A 23,100-nucleotide genomic window follows, 5' to 3' on the forward strand; every position below is an offset into this window, starting at 1 on the left:
CGTAATATAACGAATCGTGAGTAGTTTTTTACTCTTATCAAAGTAATACCAAAAGAATCAAATGTATGTACTTGTCTGCGGTAATACAAATATAAATATTACTTCTGTTTGAGATATTCTACTTAGATATAAAGTAAGCCTTTTGTATTTCAATCGAAATCACATAAATTTTGTAACGTTCTAGGTTGAAATCATTCGAATAATTTGCATTTTGATCGTCTTAATTCTTCGGCAGTAAGCCATAAGCCTCTCATAAAGAAGTTGTACGAAGCAAGTCTCATAAGAAACATAATTAATACATAGTTTGCTTATAGGGAAGTTTGCAAAGGAAGATATCATTTATAGCTACTTCCTAAGTATCATGTTCTTAATGATGTTTTCTACCAAAAGATAAAACTTTATAATAGTAAGCTTTTAACGCTGTAAACAATTGTCTGTGTTTATTTTGGCTGAAGAAATGAATGATTTCAGGGATTTTTTGATTAGAATGAAACTTTTCATGATCTTCTGTTTAAAATGGACGTTAAAGCAGCATATGAAAAGCTAACAATGAGGTGACTTCTTACACTTGGCCATCAATAACTGTGACACCTTGTGATGGATGATGACACATCCATCGTTGGGTTCCGCTATCAATTCATCACTGAATTTACCTTTAAATCGGATTAAGTTTTCGAATGAATACAATATTTTGGTAGTTAAACAATAACGGTATTTGACAATGAAACAAAATAAGATATTATACATTTATACACTATACCATGTGTACCAGAGAAGTCTTTGAGAAATATCCAATTGACTACTAGTCAAATATGTTAAATACAATATTTGGACACAACAAATACTATCAGAACATAAAAACTCAGTGCTAAACTCAAGCGGTGTTTTAACTCCACATTGGGATCAGTCTGTTGTAATCGTTATATTCTGATCATGTTTAATAATAAACTTAAGTTATTCATAAATTTATAAAAAAAATTTTCGGTTTACACACCTATAAATCATGACTAATTAAATTTCACTCCATATATATATATATATATATATATATATATATATATATATATATATATATAATTTGTTTATTAGGTTGAAAAATTCAAATAAGATAATTGACTTTTAAATTATTAACATTTTTACTCTTTTAGAACATAAAGTAAATAATAGCAGCCAGCCAAATACGGCAATGAAAAGGAAAGGTTGTGGTACGTTAATATAGAAATTGCAGAATTTGGGAATTGTTTAACATTTTAGAGTTCCCAATCAAACATATAAATTCAATATTTAATTTCTGTAAGTAGTGAATTGAAATATATTTACTATTCTGTTGCAATTGGGGTCCATAAATGAAATAAAAATATGTTACAGAAAAATTAAATTAATGCGTTACATTTTTAGTAACATCATCTTCTCCAAACATATATGGTTTTAATTAGGACTTGCAGCTTTTTTGTGAGCATTTCTGAGCTGAAATAGAAATGTTCTGAATAGTAGATAAAAAATGAGAATACAAGATAAACCGATGTAATCGTGCCCTGTACACTACATAGAAATTAGCTCTCGATTCCTGCTCAAATCTGATTACAAGGGTACAGTCATTGTATTGTGCAGTGTAAAACTCCATCTACTGGAAGAGGTTGGAGAGACCTGACATCGGGGTTTATTAGATAACCAAAGTTTTCCAGCGTTTTTCGAAAACTCTGTCTGATATTTCAATAACAAGATTTTATCTGTTCCAGTGGAAATAAAGTTCAGTTAGTTTATTTAGAATTTTTCATGTATTTGTAAACATTGTTAATTTGGATATTTCAATTGCTAAATCGTAAATATAGGATATGTTAAAATAGTGTTTTAAATTTCTTATTACAATTAATTATGACAAGTAAGACACGTCAATATATATAAATAGTCCGAGAAATATTCATATACACAATAGAACAAGTACTCCTTAAGTAAACGCCTAGAAATGCCTTAATACCTTTTAAACAAACTCAGATAAAATCTACAAACTTTCACAGTGTTATACAACAATCTTACCTAATTTTTATGCAATACCCATCACACTCCTGCATTGGAGGAAGAGTTCAATCATAAGTCCAATCATATCATGAAAATATTAAATGCAAGTCTAGGCCAGTATGTGTGTAGATTTTAATGTATTTATGATTTTAAGAAACTGCCACAAACCATCCTTCGTGAGTTTCATTCGTAACAATAGTGCCTGTTGAAATGAGACCAACATTGTGCCTTTAAACAGCCGCATTTTTGTATAGGAGAATAATTTTAAGATACATTCTAACAAAAAATTGAGTACTTTTCTTAATGAAAATATAGAATTTGTAAAATATACTGAAACTAAGGATTACAGGTGACCGATAGTGTAACAAATGAGGATGTCTACAACACGATACGTACGAGTGTCAGTGGCAATATGGTGGTATAGTGGTGAACAATGAATGCAACATCACACCTCTTTCTCTACTGCCAAGGACGTAGCCAGAGAGGGGTTCAAGGGGTCCGGACCACCCCAAATTTTTAATTTGTTCAAATAAATTGTTTATTAACGATTATTATTATTTAAATAATTCAGTATTACTGACATGTTTCTCAACATAGATAAGAGGTAAGAACATTTTTAAGGAACAACATGGGGCCTTACTTTCAGTCTAATTTCAGGAAATATCAGTTGTCTTGACCCTCCTAAATTTTTTTCCTGGCTACGTTCTTGTCTACCATAACCAGTGTGTGAACTGTGCAGTATTAGGGCTGAAACTTTATGAGTTTCAGTGAGTTCACTTCAACAAAATCATATCAAACATTGATAGTATTGGTAATTGTGTAGGGGGGGGGGGTGTTCCCTTCTTGTCCCCTTTCAATTTATAGAAATCATTAGTAGACAGACGGCTGTATACAGAAATTTTAGTTCAGAGATACATTTTTAGTTAAAAAAAACAGTTTGACACATTTGTGAATGCAGATAACAATTTAATAGATGGGTAAACGTACTATATTTTACAGTTTGTAAGTAACGATAATTTTTAACTGCACAAAATATTTAAATAACCACATTAAATATGATAACCTCTTTATATTGTATGCTATATGTGATTATTTATTTTATTGAATTTTACGGCAATGCCTTTTTATTTGTCAGTACAATTCAATTTTCGACAGAATATTTTTTAGCTATAAATAGGTTTAACACTACATAAACATGTACAATAAGAATGTGATTATATAGTATGTCTGAACTCGTCACCAAAGGTGACAGAATAAAACATAAATGAAACTCAAAAATTATGCAAAATTGTATCATGTTCCCCCCACCCCCCCCCCCCCCCACCCCCCCCCCCCCCCACCCCCCCCCCCCCCCACCCCCCCCCCCCCCCACCCCCCCCCCCCCCCACCCCCCCCCCCCATTGCTATAATAACAGAAACTACAAAAATAATTAAGAAACATTTACATTTACAATTGGCTGAGCGTTATCGAGGCCTATCACTCGTGGGACTGGAAACATTCTTTCCTGTCTGTCTGTCTGTCTGTCCGCAGGATATTTCGAAGACGAACTGACTGACTTGAAATAGTCCATCAAGCTTTATTTTTTAAGATGAACACTGAGTTCAATTGAGGTTAAGTGGTAGAGAGGAATTTTTAGTCCTAACTTCGCCACTAATAAAGACATTTTTTCATTTCATTTCATTTCATTTCAATGATGGTGCGTGTTACCATATAGCATTTGGCTGAGCGTTAGCGAATATGTTAGGTATTGGTCTTATTGGTAACCATGAAGGCAACTAGAAAATTAACTAGAATCAATTATTTTATTAAAAAATTCAGCACACTCATTAGAAATTCAAACATGTAACATGTTAGAACACGTGGTCTAACTATACTGTAAAAACACACTTTTACAATATGTTTATGATTAATTGGTGTGTAAGCCTATACTATTTAAAACTAATTAAAACTCTCTCAGTAAATTAACTAAATTTAACTATTAAAGATGTCAACGTATAATTCGGCAAGGTATCAAGAAAAGTATTCATCTGTCGGCTTGAAATATTTATTGCAACTTTTTCTGACACAGTTTCTTTATGGTGCATGTCCAAATATTGAATTTGGCTGAGCGTTTTTGAAACCTACCACAATGGAGACATTAGGCTGGGCATTTGTCATGGCTTCTGGGATTCTTAGTGGTATTTAATAGACTGAATGGACCCAGTTTGGAGAAAAGCACAAAGGTCCTTTTGGGAATAAGGGTTTCCTCAAGTCTTAGACCTAGTTGAAAGATTATAATACTGTATAAAACTAATATAGACATTTTTTAGAACCAATTAAATATACTTAGTGCAGATAATCAATTGACATTGCTTATCACATGAGACTTTGTAAACTAGTACATAATACATTTCACCCACCTGCATTGCTGAACTTCATATTGTGGTTGGAATAATAAAAATGGTCTACAATGACACAATTCAATGGGGGATTATTCGATTGATTCCAAGTAGCTTACAGCGAAATACTATTACATGAAACAAATCTGTATCATAGCTCCGTATTGAATATATTCAATAGTCCAATCGGATATTGGATTGAAAGTAATCCAGTATTTTTTCTATCAAACATTACAGTTTGTGAATTAATTATTTTATACTTTTATATTATAAAACTTGCAAGTGCTCGATAAATTTTAACGTTGAAAATACCAAAGGTACTGATAATAATATTTAAGTCGATTTTCATTATTTATGAACTCTTGTAAATACACAATTGGTCTAGCTAAAACAGGTGGTCCAGGAAGACTCAGTTACTAATGTGGCCTACTATATCCGTTTCATAAAATGTAATATCTATGACCAATTATCTTCTACATTTATCAGTAGAATCTAAGAAATTAATACTGAAAACCATACAAGGTGTTCCGTAACTCTCTGGACAAAGATATAAGACGTTATTGCTCAGATCAAGACAAACGTATTCCACCACATTAATATGAGTCTCCGATGATTAGTTTCACATCCGTCGGTCTGTATGTATTTTTAAAATTAAAATTAATACTTTTTAAAAAATAATAAATTAATTATACCAAATTTGGCTCAAATGATACTGGACAAATATATCATGAAATTTTCATTAATATTTTTAAGATGGCGGCCATTAAAAGTTTTAAACGTCTTCGAATATCTTAAGGAATCCTATAATTTTTCTCAAGAGTTAAAAGAATACCAGTTTTTTGTAAACTTATATCACAAATAAAATGAAAACAATGTTATTAAATCGATTAAAAATAGATTGGAAAGAATTGACCCATATTAAGAGCTGTAGTTTATTCAGTATTTGTATTGTTGGTTATTCGCCCTTAAATGATATTGAAAGTAAGAATTTTTACTTAAAAAAATACTGCAATAACACGTGCTTTTTAAAACTTGCGTTAATATTTAGTAAATTTAAAATCTTTTTCATTCCGCTTTTTTGTGAAAATAATACATTAAATTCCCTGTACAGAATGCTAAAATTAGTTGAGAACAAGTTTTCCATATGAAAATCATAACTCTACTATAATAGAAATACATACGCAAAATCCCGTACAGACTTGTAGGCGAATATAAGACCTAAAAATGACTAACAATTTTATCCACACAAAGAAACTGAAAATACGCCGCTATACGCGTGTCGGAGGTCTTAATACCGACCCATTCCCCTAACCAACTAACTTATCGCCGAAGCCTTACATTGGCCTCCGATTATCCAATCAAAAGGGCAGAGAAATAAGTTGTGAACTGAACAACCACTATTGTAATCCCGTTACCAAAGTCGACATCCGGAAAATCCGCTTACTTATTATGAAATTCCTACATTCGCAGGAACTTTCCTGAGAAATGGTATTATTTATTTGTCTATATTTTGACAAAACTATTTCAATTCCGAAATATTTTCATACATGTTTTATCCCATACAAATTTATTAATTGAATTTTAATCCGCCTACATAGAAAATGCTACTAATGAGAGAGCTGTAACAGTTTCAAGTTTTTAACAAAATCTATTTTTTAAGGGCAGCGAGTGAAGGTTGCAACCAATGATAAACTTGATCACAGTAACTTGCTATAAAGCACAACTTAGTCAATTTAATCACTGTCGTATCTCTTATAAGTTTAAGATACGTTTAATGTATACGAAATTTTTAACAAACTGTTTAGTCAAATTTTAACATTAAACGTAATATATTCTAAGGATTTAAATAAAGTAAGTAGTTATCATAAGCATCTGCCAATGTATGAAAATATTTTATGTAAAATAAAGCTTTATTTTAGAGCCCGTTTTAAATGAATCCAATATTTATTCACTAACAAAGAGAGGACCTCGAGGTGTCTAATGGTGTATCAATGAGAGCGTCAACAACACAGTGCATGCAAGGTCAGCGGCAATATTGATGTATCGATGTGATTAACGACTACCACAACACATATCTTCTCTCCCCAATAACCATATCGGGTGGGTTTATGACTGTAAACCAACAATGAGGAGCATCGTGAGACGCTCTATGGTGTAAGAAATGAGAATGTCTAGAACACGTTACACACAATATCACGGCAATATCGGTGTATCGATGTAACTAATGACTACAACACATATCTTGCATCACCAAAGACTTTGCATGCTTTTTTTATTTTTATTTTTTGTGACTTAGTTTTAAAATATAAACTACGATAGAAAATCCATTTACCTGTAAACTAGAAAATAAGTACGAACATATTCTGCTTCTGTGCAGTGAATTGAATTATAGTTATAGTAATGAATGGGCCATATACAATTATAATATTTCAAATTTCAGTAAAATATGTGTTTCAGAGCCAAAAATAAAATCGAAGATAGAAAATTACAAACTAAAAACTACGAACCTATTACCTTGATAATATTTATTTAAAGTTGGATAAATTCATCAAATTCTAAAAATGTACAAATTTTTTTTTGATAATATTATAGATTAACATATATTGAAACGACAATGACTGCTATTTAATAAAAATATTTTGTGCGTTTGAATGTCACGGTTTCAGTAGGAAATATTTCAGTGAAACGGCACCCAAAAGAAACGGAAATAACGTTGCCGGGGACAGAGCTTCGCTGTACAAAATTCTCCTATTAGTTGTCGACTGTAGTTAAGAACATTTCGGTTATAGCCCAATAACAAAAGTAAAAAGCGTGGGTTGCTTGATATATTAAATATTACAATCGTTCTATCGGTAATTATCTTTGAGAGGAGACTTATGAAATGTAGTAAAATGCACCCCACGCTTTTTACTCTGAATTAATTTATTCTGTTAATAACTTAAATTTTATTGTAATTTTATTTTGAGGTGATTGACTATGAATGATTGTTTTGCCTTCTACTACCATAATATAAACTCTTTGTAATTAAAAATTATTTTATATTTATAAAAGCGGGGTTTTCTTAGTTTTTTAAACTATTATTTATTTTTAATTTTTTAGTTCGATGTATCAATTAGTTTCTTGTGGAAATGTGGTATTTCTTACAAATCATTCCGCAATCTCATCATTTCATTTAAAGCTTCACTATTGGATTGGGTATTTCCTGTTAACTTAGAGCAATCAAGTTCTTCAATCCGAATCCGTCTAAAGAGCTTACACGACTAAGTGCTAACAATCGCGAGCCTAGATCAAGGATGTCGGGTCGGACAGGTTTTTGCCCGCTTGGTGCGTTTCTGTCATCGGTGCCCAATTAAAGGTTCTGTCCTATTAATAGCTATCTTCGGTAATGTGTAAAAATAACTAAACTGTATTTGTTCAACTTTATTTTATAGTAAAAAAATTGAAAACACGAGAAAAAGTTGGAATATTGTTGAAATGTTTAATGTTTCTCTATTAATGTTTTTCCCACGAGGAAGAAAACAAAATTAGTCATCTTTTCCAATCAATTCTAAAAAAAACTCACAAAAAATTAAGATCTATTTCATTGTTTATTTAAATTGATATCGGGTGTGGTATAAAGATCGTACTTGTATTACAATTCCCAAGAGAACTGAATACATTTCCTGGAACAAAAGTCAATCATATCTCCACATCAAATCGCAATACTCTTACCTCTACTCACTGATTGCATACCAACTCCTAGTGTTCATCCATCACGATCTTTATAATTATAAAACTTTTTAGATCCTTCTTTTTATCTTTTCTTAGACTTTGTCTGTTTACCTCTCAAATTGCACCTTCTTTATTCCTATATTTCTAAATATTCTCTGTTACCACCTTACAATAAAACAAATCTGTCGGTTTAACTATACAAAGAGGCATAGGAATTCAGGATATAGAAAACCCTTTTTACAATGGTCTCATTAGCAGTTTTCCTTTTCCTTTTATAGAAATAGTTTTACATCTAATAATATTCTAATCGTAAGTTATTAACGGATTAATTCGCGTTTTATTTAAATAATAGACTTATAATCATTATAACTATCATTCAACATTAATTGCATTATTTCATAGAATAATAGGTGTATGATATAGGTTTTATTTATTAAGAAATTATATTTTAAATTTGTAATATCTTAGGATGTGTAGTACAAAATATTTTCATTATTAATTCATGAAAATCCCACACAGAAAATCTTTGAGAACGTTATGCAAAGGCACAAAAATTATTATTCTAAAAAACCTAAGAAGTATTTCATATTAGAGTATCTTGTTGGCTTTTTTCCTTCAACAAAATTGGTTCACAATTTTTTACAGAATTTGTGCATAGTAATAATAACGGCATTGTACATGCTAAATATTTAGTGACGAACAACATGGTGAAATATTATAGGTATCTCTAAATGTTTTGTGAGGAGCTTTAGCTCTCTGAGAATCCCACATATATACCAATACTCTAAACTTAAGTGGGTAAAGGTTAAAGAACTCTTAGTTTCAATTCTTCAAAATTGTTTTATAGACAGTACTAATTGAAGAAGAAAAATGTTTTATAATAACAGGCGCTTCAACTCAATGAGAGTTAGTTAACTTATTCACAGTTAGTTAACTACAAATTTAAAATAAAGTTACCTTTTGACAAATTAACGCAATGTATTAACTGTTCAATTTAAAACATATACTTAACAGTCTCTATAATATCGTACGACAGTGAGGTAAAAAGTAAAGGAAAGAAACATACGAACAACACCGTCCACATGTACTCACATATATGGGCCATGACAGGACAATTCACTCTAGTGAAGCTGTTGTAGCCACAATGTCACAATATCCAACGATGTTCAATATAAAGTAGAGAGCAACAAAATAATGAATTTGCTGTTCCAAAGAAGTTTCAGACAAGCATCTGCTATCACATAATTATATGGACCAATACACTACCTAGAGAGCTGCTGTAGCCACAATGTCCCAGTATCCTATAGTGTTGAGAAATAAACCAGAAAGCTACGAAGTAAGTGCTTTTAGGTTACATAGAAGCTAAAACTAGGCAACAACTACACCTGTGATCACATATATAGACCATGATCGGCCAATACATTCTCTAGTGCAGCTACTGTAGCCACAATGTCCCAGTATCCTATAGTGTTGAGAAATAAACCAGAAAGCTACGAAGTAAGTGCTTTTAGGTTACAGAGAAGCTAAAACTAGGCAACAACTACACCTGTGATCACATATATAGACCATGATCGGCCAATACATTCTCTAGTGCAGCTACTGTAGCCACAATGTCCCAGTATCCTATAGTGTTGAGAAATAAACCAGAAAGCTACGAAGTAAGTGCTTTTAGGTTACAGAGAAGCGAAAACTAAGCCACACCTACACCTGTGATCACATATATAGAACAATACACTATCTAGAGAGCTGCTGTAGCCACAATGTCCCAGTATCCTATAGTGTTGAGAAATAAACCAGAAAGCTACGAAGTAAGTACTTTTAGGTTACAGAGAAGCGAAAACTAAGCCACACCTACACCTGTGATCACATATATAGACCATGATCGGCCAATACACTCTCTAGTGCAGCTACTGTAGCCACAATGTCACAAAAACCCTACAATGTTTAATATAAACGAGATATCTACAAAGTAATGACTTTGCTGTTACAAAGCAACTACAATCAAGCATCATCAGCACATGTGCTCACGTACTTGAGTCTTGGCAGACTAATACACTCTCTAGTGAGCTGCTGTAAAAACATTGTCATAACTACATCTTTTGTCTTACTCAAAGTTTATATTCCCAAACTTATATATAAAATGTGATTTTTTTCTGAACTTTTATATTGTACTGATTGTTTTTTACATAAGAATTTTCCTTACAAGAATAAAAAGTACGTGGTTGCAAGATTTAAACTAATATTTTATTTCAGAAGCTGTATGAAGTCCTAAGGGGGTTGAACCACCCATAGGAACACTTAAGTCTGTAGCAAATCATGAGAAATTTGTTACGCAGATTAATACTGCCAAGAGACTGTGATTACCAATTTCCAAATGCTTAGATAAAATACTTCATCACTCATAACAATACCAGCCATTTAACGAGAATGAATGTACAACTGATTGTAAGAACATACAGGAAGATGAGTAAATTAAATATTTTGGAGTAGGATTAAAAAGAGAACATCAATATTGTTTTAAGAGTTTTATATTTCGTAAGAAATATTGTGATGACGTTATTTTTAAATGCTCTTTTTTCCCTCGTTCGCAGTAGGCTTAACTATGGCATAATTAGTTGGCGATGAACGTAATTACCAAATCTAAAACCTATATTAACTATACAAAAGACATTTATTTGAATTATTTGTAAAGCGCAATATGATTGCTCTTCTTTACCCCTTTTCAATCGAATTCATTTACTTTCTATTACAAATGTTCAAAGTTATGTGATTACTTTTGATAAAGAAATAGTGTGCTACAATTGTACATCATAGACAGAAATTACGAAACTCATACGATTATCTCATCCTAAAGCCCAATGTGACTTATTTTACAAAAACATGTTGTTACCTAGGAACTAAGTGTTTTAATATGATAACTCCTAAATTAAGGAATTTTAATAGTGTACAAGTGTTTAGTAAATGTAAAACAGAATGAATTATGAACATAGATCAAGTAGAACAACTGTTCTTTTCTATTATGCATTAAATGCCGAATTGGTAAACCTGTGTTATTACATCCTAGCGAATTCGAGTAGGTTAGTTTCTAGGTTTAAGTTTTAAATGGTAGCATACCTTGATAAAGTATTACAATTACAGCAAATTTGGTTCACTTTCACCAACACAAACAAATGCTTGCCGTATAGATCACAATAAACACAGTTCAAATATAAACAACTTAACATACACACGCGCAACTAAATTTTCCTACCAATTCTTTTTAATATTTTATAAAATATGTTTATTTATTTGATATATTTTATTGATCTAATATTTATCTCTTTGTATTTAATAATATTTAAAATTTTACCTACACGATAAGATAATTATTATTGTTTAAACATTCATAACATTTTCTCTGTCGGTTTCTGGTGTTATCTGACAAAGGATTTACATTTTTAAACTATTGAATTTTAATATGTCTTTAAAATGGTGTCGTTCTATGTCCATCTGCCCAACAACTCTTGATAGAAAGATCCTGGAGAGTTAAAACATTGTGCACATTTTCCTCCTGGTCCAAGTAAAATCTACCCCAATACAATAGTTGTCTTCATTAATGGATCTCTAAAAATGTATATTTATAAAGCCGTCATAGTCATTTAATTTTCGAAAAATGCTATGAAGTAAAATGACAGTAAGATAGAGGTTTCAAAACTGAGGCATAAATCGAATAATGCTTAATTGTAAAACTGTTACAAAAAACCTTTGTGTCTTTCTTACCTAAAACTAATACAATATCTCTATTTTACGTCTAAATATCGTTAAAACATAAAGCCTATACAATATCTCAGGACATTTTTCCTTAAATCACTGTAGTACAATTAACTGTTCATAAAAAGTTACGTTTAGTATTTTTAACTGATTATATCTTAAATATGTTGAAATGTAAGTATGCATATAGTTTTGAAATTTTTAAATTAATATGACCATGCCAACTGCTTTATTTGAGATCAAAACATGTACTAAGTATTATGAATTGAAAAATAGATTAAAAATATTTAAGCAATTCCTATAAAAGCGGATATGAATCGTGCAGTTTATTCTTGAAAAGATACTAAGATCTTTCCATGCTGTCACATAGTTTTCAAAACAGGCTATAAAATAGTAAGCGACCAACATCACAATCGAATAGAGAACCAAATTGTAGATTAGAATCACCTAAACTATGGAATATAAAAATATTATATAATTATATGTAAAACTAATTATTACTAGCTGTTTTCAATCTATTGAATAACAACATTGACCATAGTAATTTAAACAAATTAAAATCATTTGTATGATAATTCAGTAACGGCTGCAAATACAATGGTGATTAGCAAGCGTTATTTATGTCACAAGCTGGCAGGCACGTTTATAATTTAAAATATTAAAAAGTTGCTTCATGTTACACTGCTTTTTTTAAAAATAAATATACTTAGCTTATATTGTGTCGTATTCATCATAAAATTAAAACTTTTTTATTCATAGAAACCAGAGAACTGTACTGTAATTTGAAATACCTAAAATCTAATTGGTTTCACATTTAAGATTCGGTTATTTATATAGTTATAAATATCAATGATTCGATTGTAATGGTGGCTGGTTATTATACTGCATCATACAAGAATGCAAATTTTAATAATCACAATTTATTTATAAAACGATAATTTTCAGAACAGTCTGATGGAAATATATTCCACACTCAGCAATGGAAGACTGGCCGGGGCACAGCACTAAGACCAAACTGTTGCGTTCATTAAGGAAGTTTGGAGCTTGGAGTTGATTAATTTCTTCTGCTGCTCCAGTATCAATGCATAATTGAACTTTGACCTCGGAGGGCACGAGTTGAGAGTGAAGCGACCCAACGTTATAACTCATGCTGGAAGTTATACCGACTACTTTGCAAGTGGGAGGTTAATCGTTATTATTTACAACTATATACATCAGTCGAGTTTGTTAACCATTTATAACTCGAAAAGTCGGTACCGATTATAATAATCTCTAATTTATTGGATTAGTCTCCACCCTATGCAGCAGAATCAAATATCGTAAAATTTCACGAATAAATAAGATAAATACAAAAAAATAAAAGTTATGATATTATAAATCACAGAGCAAACACTTCCGTTACAATGTTTTTTTAAATTTTTTAAATTTTTTTAGTCCAATTATTCTTTCAAATCAACCATCGTCAATAAAAAAACTTTAAATAAATAATGTATTGTGCTGTATAAAACATTTCACTTGGCTGTTCAAGATTTAGTACAGTTTAAAGGAATATTGTAAATATCAAAATTTTTAGAAACAAAGTTACCATGTAATGTTTAGAAATGGCAATTATTCACGGTTGCAGTTGTCGCTAAAAAGGAATAACCCATAGACTTGTGTTGTTTTAATTGTTAGTAGATCTTTGGCACTGACCATGAGATTAAATTCCCCTACCCATCACTGCTATTTCTCTCTTTACGCATCTACATTGTAACTGGCAGAAGCAAATATATCTCTTATATGTAGTTCTTCACAACAAGCATGCCACAATTGAGCTGTTTCTAAATAATAATATCATAAAACAAACGTACAGTAACCCGTAATTATAAAAAATAAATTTATGGATGTAAAACATGAGAAAAGATACGAAAATATTACTTTCAGTTCCATTCTTTGAAAAATTATCAAACATTAAGTTTGAGCATTTACTATTTTATAGGTTTGGAAAGTGTAGGCTTTGATTACAGTTGTAATAGAATCACTACGATTATTAATAATAATAATCACATATAAATGATACCCGTTTTACATTATTTGCATTATTAATTAAAATATTGTCTCAAATCTATTAAACAATTTCACAATTCTTGCATTATTTTAATGGTCCGAGTATGGGAACTTCTAGAGGCACATGTTATGGAAAATATGTTTTTAGAACCTCGAATCTACCAGATAGTATGAACTTCCAGAGACCGAAATGTTTTTACGCCAGAGGTTCAATAGTCCAGGGACCTGAATAAATCGGAAGCTCCCAGAAACTTGTGAATAACATATATCGCGAAGTCACAGACCTGGAGGCTGTCAAACATCCAAACAAGTCATCTAGACTTTAAGAATGTAGCGTACTTTCACCTGTGGGTGGTGAGACAGGTGGATGGATGGGCTGGCTGAGAGTTGGCGAGACAGTATCAGTGGATAGAGTTGAGACAGGTGACGGATAGGTTCACTGTGAAGCATCCAACGTTCTCATTGTAGCAAGGCTTGGTCTAAAGTGGTCATCAATGTAGTAAATCTATTATAGTTTCCACTACATCAAAAATCATTAATTAATCTTTTTCATCTGTTAGAGAGTAGCTCTCTTCTAATTTTTTACTATTATCACAGAGAGAAAAGCTTGTTTGTGCTACTATATAGGGTGAGTCAGAACACCAGACCGAAATGTCCCTTGATGGACCGTTCGGCATATAGTAATGAAGTAAAGTGTAACCCTAACAAAACCACATGGCAAACGTGATAAAATTGTTTTGTTCAATTTAAAATACAGAGTGTGTCAGAAAATGCGGGTCACAGGTATTAAGAAAATTTCAAATGGTAACATGCGTCGTGCGGCACACCATTTTGTAGGTTTTTTAACGGTAAATTATTTGGTACAAATTTCTTTTGAATATATCTTGGTCATGTTCAAATAGCAGAGATGTTTTTTTAATTATTTTGAGTGTTTTACTATGGTACTTTTGCATTTAAGTTTGGAAGTATCATTTCTTTATTGAATGGAGCAAAAGATAAGTTTTCGAACAGTACGTCGTAGGATCATTCTTGCAACTTTTTTATTGCAAAAACATTTTCAAATTCCAAAAAATTTGTAGCTCTGTGCCGAAAATATTTTAAATGAGATCATAGGTCGTGTGGTACACCACACTAAAGGTCTTAAAATACATTTTTTTAGTTAAAACGTCATATCTATCTCTTCTAGTTTACAAGTTGAAAAAACGTACTTTAATACGGCTAAAGCATTCTTCTTAGTAATTACTAAAATCAATATAACTATTGATTAATTTATGTGAAATGTGATGCCGGATAAGGCAAGTCAGTTGCGAAACAAAGAGCGACATATTTTATCTCTGGTGTACCTGCTTATTTATCTTTTCTTATTCATATTTATCAACTCGAGCTGAGAATTGGTACTTAATTTTCCCTTGAATTAATTTGCTTAAATACCAACAGACCTAGAGTGATAAAGATACAAAATGGTACTGGTTATTTCCTTTTTAGTAGAATTAAACAGCTGGTTTATAAGATACAATGAAGAACCAAAGCACGCTTCGCAATGTTTCAGTGATAAATTTTACATTGATTTAGATTGTTGTTGTATTGCTGGTACGCTGGCGCAAATTTCGTTATCTCCAGAACATCATAATTTGCTTGTTTAACTAATTAGTGACGTCAGTTAATTTAAATAATTTTGACTTTAATTAGTGAGTGTAACAGTTTTTTAATAAACTATGAACTGATGATTTACAGATTTTAGAAACTCATATTGGCATAAATTAACTTATTGGTAACAATTGTTTTTATAAGTATAAATATAAAAGTTTCCCTTTACTTACAATATACTACATATAACATTGTATTTATTTATCTGACAAACTATTTACTAATGCCTTTAAAATTATTCTATAATATAATAAGATAAAGCACACAAACGGGAAGTTTCATTAAAAACGTCAGTCTACGATTTACTACCAAAACGCGGAAGTAAATTTAGGATGAAGCTTAGAGATAATGTCCTGGAATATGAGGGATGCAGATAATGTTTTTCCAATAATGTGATGTATTGGGTAAGAGCCAAGGCGCGAAAAAAATTCAGCATGCGTTTTAATATCGTCTTGGAACGTAAACGAACTCCAAATGCGTACATATTGATACCGGCGTTATTCTTATCACGTCCCATAATTTAATTTACTTCTAATATTTTTGTTACGCTACCAGACTGCATATACAAAGTATCACATAAATAATACTTAATAGCAGATAATATTATTATATGACGCTGAACTTTAAACTTAAATAACCCCGTAGTAAATAATATAATTATGAATATGGTGTACGTATACATACCTAAAAAGGATAGTAAATTTGTTTCTCTGTCTAATTTTACTAAGTAATAAACAGAGCTCACAAGTACCATTACAGGAACATTTTTTTGTATACCTATTTAAAATTTAGTTGATCTTTTCTCCTGGATATTAAGGTCAAATGACGCAAAAGAGGTGGAATAAGAGGATTCTTTACTGAATGAGAGTTTGAAAACCTATTAATAAAAAATAAACTAAATCAATTACTAAATAAACATTGACCTCCACATAGTAAAAAATATTATTATGAATATAATGTATGTACACATACCTAAGACAAAGGATTATAAATTTATTTCTCTGTGGAATGTAAAAATTAGATATAATTTTACTATACTGTGGCCTTAATTTTACTACGTCGTAAAAAAGGTCACAATTACTACAAAAGGGAGCATATTTACATACTAATTAAAAATGTAGTTGATATTTTCTCCTGCATATTAAAGTGAAACGATGAAAAAGAGGTTAAATAATTTCTTTATTGACTGAGATTTTGTAAAATTTATCACTCGAAGTGGTGGAAAAGCTTCATAGGGATCTAACTGTCTATTTATCAACTTAAACAACTAACATAATGAACAGATGTATGACATTTGACTGCGTTATGTAACAATATATATCTAGAGAAATATTTCAACTCTGGAGATCTCTTCATAGATATCAGTGACAAAATTAACTGACAATTGCAAAGAATAAATTTTACTTACAAAATAATATGTTAATTTTAAAGCCTTTAAATCGTCACTCAAGAATAGATGATTCTTGTAGTACAAATTGAATTATGTACTACAAAATGTTTGTATTTTCGTTCGTAACTGCGTATTTTACCCTGTAACATTCTATACATTTTGTGGTATTCCATCAGAAGTAACCATGTCAGCTAGGGGCTCAGCGTGAAGGCCCGCACATGATAATCAATTTACTTTGTTAATTTCAGTTCTTCCCCAGCAGGCTCTCATTCATGTTTTGTATTCTGGTGTTACAAATTTTCATTCATACAAATCGAGGAAACGAATTTATTATTTGGGTTGTTTTGCACACTAATTGTTAAAAACAACAACAATTATTTAACAATTATGTTGACAGAGCGGTCATTACCAAACAAACGAACAATATCTAACGCATTTTCTAGAAAATATGTAACATGTATTGATTGTATCTATTTAATTTCTTTTCAGAAGTAAAATTATAAACAATAATATGAGATTAATTAATAATCATCTGTCTGATTAATTGTGATAATCAGACAGAAAAGACTATTGAATAACTGCCCTGTGAGAAAGAGTTTTAAAAACCCTACAGTATCATTTGGGCTAAAAATAACACTTATGAGGGACTTCAGGTCTGTTGCTATTGGGTTTTTGACAAAGTGCATTTTTTAATTTTCACAATCTCCAAGGTCCGATTGATGTCCTAAGGTCAGAGCTGTCTAGTATTACTCGTGTTTACTGTAAAAAACTATGCCAAATTCCTTCGGAATCAATCCTCCCAATCTTCAGTTTTCATAAACTCTAGGTTTCCACGTCGTTGGTTTTTGGAAACTTTCTACATTGTGAATTCTAAATTTCTTAAGCCATTAAGCTCTTGAAAGACTTGAACCTCCAGGATGTAGGAACTTCCAAACTTCAAGAGGATACATCTCCTGTTACTCTCAATATCTATATGAATTCGGCCCATAGAAACTTTTGGCATTTAGGTAACTTTGGTTCCTAAACTTTCTCTGCATCTGGTACCCCCAGGGACTATAGAATCTTTCAGGTTTCTTCTAGCAGCTTTTAGACTCGTCCGGTCTCTACAAGACTCCACTTCCTAGAAAAAATCTTAAATATTTTCCATGAACCTAAAAATTTCTTCCGTTGCGTTAAAAGGTATTTAAATAGTACATAAAGTCATTCTACAAAATAGTAATATGAATTTTGTAAATTATTCTAAGATGCAGCAGACGTCAATAATATGTTAATGATAACTGTGTAGAAAATCATTTAACCCTACAACGTCACCCCTTTTGTTCCAGAAAACTACGATAAAATTGTTAAGGTTTAATAAATCGTTTACAGATCTTTTTCATGGAACTCAAAATGTAGCCCAAATATTAGGGCCCCTGAGCTGATCCCCTGGTTCAATGGTTAATCATCTGTGGTTACCATATATCACATACGACATTTATGCTGAATTCTTTTAAAATACAAATATAAGATATCAAAGATTGCTGTGAGATAAGTCTTGCAACTACCCCCTTGCATCCAAAACACCTCATAAATTATTCTCTCTTAACATTCTATACATAGGACATCAAGGCCATTTTTTTTTTTTTTTTAATTAGTGCAGACACAAAACGGCTCTAAAAGTTTTGGTGAATATTTGGCTCTGTAGAACTGTGTTTTTTTTTGGTCGGATTAATTTTACAAAGATTTTTACCTTTTCCTTGTATAATGAAACAATCTTGCTAATATTTGTAAGAGTCCGTTTGTAGTTATGAATTTAATCATAACTATGTATACATGTACAGGAACCAAATTTGAATAGGTGAATTACGAAACCATAGAAAAATTTAAATATGTTACCTAAAATGAAAGAAAAACTACGCATTCGAAATGGAAAGAAATGTATGAAATTCGCTTTTTGGAGGTCTTGGTACTTGAAGACATGGAGTTCTACTCATCACGTACAACACATCTTATATTTATCGGGCTGAGCACAACAGTGTGATAGATGTATAACAAGTGAAAAAAGGTCTCTTAAAATTGGAAAGTTGGGCAACATTTCTAAATGTCTCCTGAGTCGAAACCTTATGACATTTCATTAATTAAAATTCTGTTTTTATTTATAGTAAAATATAATATGATCCACTCGTTGCTCCTAGTTTATGTTCACGTAATCTAACATTAATTCATATAACTATACTGTACATCGCATTATTTCTTCTAGCTACACTATCGTGATCTTTTACAATAATATCATGTTCCCTACCAAATGAAATATTTCCAAGAAGCAATTGTTTTTTTATAAATTGGAGAACAAAACACCCCGATAGTATAATTTTGATATGTTCTTTTCGTGCTGAAGGATTTCTAGGAGCAGGTCTGGTCGGACGGTGTATTAACGTTTACCCTTACTACTTATTACACACACTGTTATATTTGTCTTGTTACACTAAAACATAATTACAATACCTGAAAGAAATCCGAGCTCAGTACATAAAAATTAAGATTATGTTTTTTAAACAGTCACTATATTTATATGTTCCAAAAATATTTAACGCAATGCCCAAATATCTTAATAAATCTCTTAATATTAAAGATTTCAAGACACGTGTGAGGCGTCATCTGATCGGGAAGACTTACTAAAGTCTTGACGAAGCTACGACCATGGTAGTGTGAAAAATCTCTTTCAATAATCACGTAGGCTCGGATAGAAATTTTATATTTGTGTGTTGTGGTGATTAGACAAAACTGCACTGTTATAACTGTGTTTGTTACGTTCTCCACAAAACTGTATTGTTCTAAATGTGTAGTAAAGTGCACAAAAAAACTGTATTGTTATAATTGTACCATGATTTGATTTGACATTTCAAATTACAATGTTCTATATACTAATTCCGTCTCGTGTATTCTAGATTGGGCCCAGGTTCGTAATGATTACGTTCAGATTATTTATTTTCGAAATATATTTGAATACATATGCACCAACAAAATACAACTCTGGACTCATGAATTGCACCATCAAATTTTCGATCTAGATTTAGCCAAAACAAGGCCATGAGGTCAGAATTCCATTATTCAGCTCAGACGTGTAACATGTTCCATCTGCTGAATGTTGAGATCTACTACGTGCATGCACACCAAAACTGTTCTGTATATTATGTATCCCTACACGGTGAAATTAATCATTTCTCCAACAATAAACCCTATGCCTTGTACATTAAACATACACATAAGTATAACCGAAGTTGTATTTAAATATTCACGGACTTATATTTAAATGTACTTTATTGTCTATCTTTTAATTTGGGAAGTATTTTAGTAATTTTTATTCAGGATAATTTATCTGTTTAGATTTAAAATAATTTTAAGTAGATGTCTTTCTTGTTATTGTAAGAAATCGAATTAATTATTTTATAATTATTTTTATGTCTACACCACGCCATGTGTAGACTCAATTCGTTACAAATTTATGATTCTGTTATGTTATCGTTACCATCATGTTTACCCATAAGACCAATATAAAAATATTGGTTACCGCTTATCCAAATCTCAAGAAGTGACCATCACCGACATCGAAGTGCATCCCATTTAGTGCACCTTCGCTAACGCTAACCAATTAATTACCACCTAAAAATATTTTCAAGTTTACAAATTATTTACTACGATATTAAGGACAGAGTATTGCATTGGATATTAAATGCCATAACTACCTTTATGCAATATCTGCCAGATAGAGTAGTGATTAGCCTCAATTAATCGCACAATCGATTAAATGTTGTGATGTAAACAATCATTACCGTAATTGGTTTGCTTTCAATCAAACTGCAGGCGCAATCTGATAGCTCACAGTTCCAATACTTTTGCACTCACGATTTGTAATTATCACTTGCTTGAAGGCTGTGAATAAATTATTTCTTTATATCATATTATTCGTAACATTTTACATGTAAAAATCGTTATTTCGAACTGAACGAACATTAGAAACCTCAAACGCTAATAAATAAACATTAAGATTTACTGACTTATTTTTTTTTACATTACAAAATATATCATTTAGTGTAATATATTAAAGAGCATCCCACTCTGCCCGCTTTTGCCCTGCAATGGCTGCCACAGAGCTGGCCTTTCCTTCTTCCAAGGATACATGACTGAGATTAATTCCCAAAATCCTTCCTCATGGATCTTGACAGGAGGCGGCCCCAATCCCGTTTAAACATTAAAAATATTTTTTTTAACAGAAATTGCATTAACAGTACTAGTTTAATTCGTTATTGAGTTTTTATATATTTGTAAAATAAGAAAAAAACATATGGAAATACCTAATATTTTATTGCATTATTATAGGAAATTTTAGTCGCCAGTTACTTTTAAAGCGTTATGTGTCCTTTAACCTTGAATTTTTCATTTTAGAATCGAAACGGCCACCACTATTTGCGGGTCTTGACCAAACACTCGTGTGCTCTCTCCCTACTTATGGATCTATCTCATTTAATTTTTTCTTACGCTCCATGTTAGCTATGTCTGTATTTTTACAACACAAATCATTGAGGGATTCAATAAACCAAAATTCGCTTATTGAAATTTATGAACAAAACAATGACCGAATTATTTTCATCCAGTTAGCAGCGGCCATTTTATGTATGTATATTACTTGCAAGAGGAATTGCATTGGCTAAGGAATGGCTGTCGTTCTTTATTGTTTAATAAACTATTTAAATCAATATATATAATTGTTCAATTGATAAATTAGACAAAATTCTATTATTGTCATAAAAATTACAATAATCACAAAACAATTGAGAAATTGGAATACAGATAGTAGGATAACATAGTCTGTTACATCGTCAGAAGAAGGAGAACTAAGAGGAATGTGGACTGGAGCTAAACTACATTTACATTGAATCAAGCCTTCCAACCATTGCTAAGTTATGTGAAGAAAACTCGTTTACTTTACCCCAATTAATGATCATGTCTAAATCATCGTAGTGCACTTAATTGTAATTAAAGAGACAATGATATCGCCACTTAGCTTTTATTATACTATATTTTGCAGTATATGCCTAAAATATTGAAACAATCTAAAAGGATATTTGTACCTCGTTAGTTACCGACTTTTTTGGATCTCTTCATACAAACATGACTCCAGATTTCAAGAGTCAAGTCTGTAATTAGGAGGAAGGTGAACTGAAGCTAAACTCAACAATCACACAATAAGGTACTCCCATGTCTAGAGACAGATAGTGTAATCTAATTCCTACACGATTTATAGATTTCTATAGGAATCATTCCACATTTAAGTTTGTATGTGTTAACGCGGCAAATTCAGTGTTGACATAATCTTTTTATTTCATACTCTTCGTACATTAAATATTAACAAAAATTTCATCATAAACCTAAAAGAGTATATAAAACAATAAAATAATATGGAAACAGTGAGCATCAACATATTAAAGTTTTTATATTTTTTAAGCTAAATAATTTTTGATAACTCAATCGTTATTATACCTTATTAAAAGGCACAAAACGTATCAGAAATAGTTTTTCATAAATTCACATATTTACCAACTATTTTACTCCTTCAAAGAAGAAATATTTTAAGTTTTGTAGGGTTTAGCAAAATATTTTAACACATTTTCCAGTAAGGAAACTGAGAAACTAATAACTCAATTATGTTCTGGATGGGAGAACATCAAGAAACCACAGCATTGAGTCAAAACACGTCATTTACTTAATTGGCATTACTTATATAACGGTTTAAAAGATCATTTATACACATACTACGCATTTTATTATTATAGTATTTAAATCACTTTACCAATGGACGCTACATATTTAAAAAAAAGTAGATTTACAATAAGTTACTAATCACGTTCAGTTCAATTCGGACTTAACGTTTGAATATTACAGTTTATTTGAAATTATTTCTGAATTAAGGTCAGTGTCACTTGCTTGTAAGGTCTGAAGCAAGAAATCGATACGGAAATAATTTAATACTGACTATAGAGGCACGTCAACATGGTTCATATGGTTGGGCGTGTCCTTGTGTGACAAAAATACTCCGTTCTAAAAATGTATTATGTCTCCTAATATTTAACAAAGAAACAATAAAGAGGCTAGAATGAAACATATAATCATTTGTCATT

Source organism: Homalodisca vitripennis, chromosome 6 (genome assembly GCF_021130785.1).
Source record: "Homalodisca vitripennis isolate AUS2020 chromosome 6, UT_GWSS_2.1, whole genome shotgun sequence".
Taxonomy (NCBI): domain Eukaryota; kingdom Metazoa; phylum Arthropoda; class Insecta; order Hemiptera; family Cicadellidae; genus Homalodisca; species Homalodisca vitripennis.